The sequence below is a fragment of the Lycium ferocissimum genome, chromosome 6, assembly GCF_029784015.1.
Source record: "Lycium ferocissimum isolate CSIRO_LF1 chromosome 6, AGI_CSIRO_Lferr_CH_V1, whole genome shotgun sequence".
NCBI lineage: Eukaryota > Viridiplantae > Streptophyta > Magnoliopsida > Solanales > Solanaceae > Lycium > Lycium ferocissimum.
Genome location: NC_081347.1, coordinates 69,372,186 through 69,375,916, shown reverse-complemented (window position 1 = coordinate 69,375,916; position 3,731 = coordinate 69,372,186).

Sequence of the window (3,731 nt, the reverse complement as noted above, 5' to 3'; positions counted from 1 at the left end):
CTTTCTTTACTTGCATAAGGAGCATAAGCTAAGGTATAGAAGAATATACCACTTGTATGAATTAAAGAACCAACCGAATAAAGGAATAAACGAAAGGATTTAAGTTATACATTACAATGTAAATATTTTTAAATTATTCATGAATTTTACTCGAATACAGGCTAGCTACTATTTCTATCATATTATATCAAATAAAGACAGCAATCCTGTTTACTCGAGTTGATTAAAAAATGACACTATTATTATTTAAAAAGTTAAACAATTTTCTTTCAACTATGAGATTTTAAAATATATTGTAATATCTTTAATTATAAAAATGTTAAATTTATAGCTTTTTTTTTTTTTTTTGCAGTTTTTTACATATATAATATTTATCTAAAAATTAAATAAATAATATTATTTGAAAATATATCAAGTAATTGAATCAATAATAGCCACATATCAACATAAAAATATATAGTCCTTATATATTCCAAGTTATGTTACTGTGTTTGGTACAAATTTAGGAGGACTTTCAGAACTTGTGATAAAAAACAAACCATAGATATTATATGTTTATATTGCTATAAAAAAAATTCATTGTTTGTTTGTATATTGTTACCTATAAGTTTTATATTGTATCGTTACTTTAAATACGTTATTTAATTTAAATTTTATTGTTAAATTCATTGTTACATAACGATAAAAAATATTTACTTTATGGAATGATCCATAGCCAACCAACTGAGTCACTAAGTCCCTACTCGTATGTTTATCTTATTCTCATCTTGCTCTTACTTATCATTTACTAATTATCTTGTTATGTGCCATTAGTGCCAGTACTATTCCACGAGTACGTCTAACAAATTAGAAAGTCAAAACAAGAAGATAAATATCTGTTGCAAATGAAGAGATTTTAATGATGAAGCCATTAAGTGTTGGATGCAATTGCGCCGCAAAGACAGTACTCCCTCAATCCCATATTACTCCCATATTACTCGGTCATTTTTCCTTTTACACGCTCTTTATGAAATTATAAATAAAAAATATATTTTACTATCTTACCTCTATTTCTCTCCAATAAATACATTCTAATCAATATTGACTATTTTCAAGAACACTTAATACTAAGGATAAGACGGAAAAAATGTAATTAATTTATCTTGATTTTGTAAATGAACAAGTAGTTTGAGACATATATTTTTAGTAATGTGACCGAATAATATGGGACGGAGGGAGTAATTAAGTACTTTTTTAAGTAAACATTCTCTAACAGACTTTTTTTAGGTTAATTAGTAGCCACGTGACCTCTGATTGTCAGTGGTGTGAACTTTCTTCATTGCTCGGTTCACTATCCATATTATTTCATCCTTTTAAAGGAAAACATACTCTAGCAAAAAAACTTTAGCAGTAAAAAACTATTCAAATTATATATGCAAGCCTTATGTATATATATAGACATTATTTCACTAAATTTGATATTGTTTTTGCAGAATGTATGTTTGATAGACATTAAAGTTATAACCTTGATCTTGATTATTGAAGAGTTAGTAAAAGCGTTTTGACATGTATTTGCAAAGGACCAAGTATCTAATTGCTCACGTACAAATATTTTGAGCTAATTGGATATAGTCGGGTTCAGATTCTGATTTGGTAGACACTGCAGGAATAATAGTTAATCGTATTTTGGAGCAAAATAAATCGAAGGATATCCGTCAGTTTCTCAAAAAGATTAATAATTAAAATAAATTTGCTTTGTCAAGCGACTGTTAATTTATGGGAAAAAGGTACCAACGGTAGATCTACTTAGGGATATATTTTCCTTCTGATATATCGAAGATGTTGTGTCTTAAACTAAAAAAGTCATTAAGCAAACCATTTTTCCAATATCCATAATTAATTAAGACTTAGCTTATAACGTGCTATGAAGCGACATCACATCACATGATGCATTATGGTTAAAGATTTCAAGCTTAGACTAAGGCCGGTTGTTGATACATTTCAACACCATTAAGAACCTTGTGATAATTCAATTGATGTGTGCTTTCTCTAAAAAGGATTGAAGTGGCAGCTCAAGTAAATATATCGACATAAAGTAGATGATAACTTTACCCAAAAAAAAAAGGGTAGATGATAATTAGAGATTATTTCAAAAAGATAGAATTGAGTCCTGCGAATCTGAGCCCTACTTTGATAATTGATGACACTATGAGTAAATTGCCAGCTGATGTACACTACAACAAATTGTGCCTAAGGCCACACTCGTTTTTAGACAATATTTGTAGCACGTGAAAAACGTTACTATAGGCGGTACTACATCTACAAGCATGGCTTTTTTTTAAAGGGAAGAGGACATAAAGGGCCATCCGGCCCAAACTATTTCCACCGGATGGCCCATTTTTCTTCAAACCCAAAGTTTAGCCAGCGTGAACTAAAAGTTCGCTGCAAAAAAAAGAGGATTATTTGTGGCAACTTTAGTCGCCACTAAAGATCTTTTTTTTTTTTTTTTTTTTTTTTAAACCACTAAAGATTAACTATACATAGAAAATGTATCATACGTATAAAAAAAGTATCATTGTTGTATAGAATATGTATCCCTATCATATATCTATAAAAAATGTATCATAGGTTTGTATCATTATTGTGTAATTTGTGCATAATAAATGTATCATCAACGTATACTCTCTAATCATACATATATTATACATTAGTTATACATTGATTATACACTAATGATTCACATATGATACATATTCCATATGTAAGTATAGAAAATGTATCATTGTTAACTAATTTATATATAAACTGTATCATTCTTGTATGAAAAGTGTATCATACGTCTAGACAATGTATCATACGCATATACAATATATAAACTGTATCATTCTTGTATAGAAAGTGTATATATAATTTCAGCATATGTATATAAACTGTATCATTCTCATGTAGAAAGTGTATCATACGTATAAAAAATATATCATACATATATGTATAGAAACCATATCATTGTGGTATAGAATATGAATCACTACTGTATATGTATAGAAAATGTATCATACGTATAGAAACGGTGTCATTATTGTATAATACGTGTATAATAAATGTATAATTAATGTATACTTACTAATTTTATTAGTTGTTAGTTTATATATTTTAGTTTGTTAAGTTTTCGATGATGGTTACTTTAGTATATAAAATGTATCATTGTTATATAGAATATATATCCCTACTCTATATGTATAGAAAATGTATCATAAGTATTATTATAAATGTTTGAGATATTTCTTGAAGGCTTAACATATAAATATACACATATTATACATGTTTGGAATATTGAAAGTTCAATCACTGTATAAATATACATATATTATATATGTTTTGAAACATTTGTTGAAGGCTCAATATGAATTTTACCACTTAAAAAAAAAAAAAAAAAAAAAAAAAAAAAAGAAGAAGTTGATATTTAGTGGCCACAATAGTCGTTTTTTTGCAGCGGACTTTTAGTGGCGACTTTAAGTCTGTTTTTTTTTTTAAGGCATTTGGGCTACTGGACCGGCCAGCGCTTAGGAATAGTTTGGGCTGGCTGGCCAGCTCACGGTATCAGGGCCAAATATGGGATTACTTTGGCCTGTTGGCCATTGTATGTTTTTTTACCTTTCGTAAATGTAAGCCTTTTCTTTATAAAAAGTGTTGCCTTAAAGATTACTCAGGTTTAGATCATCCCTTAAAGAGCGTTACCTTAGGCTGAAAAG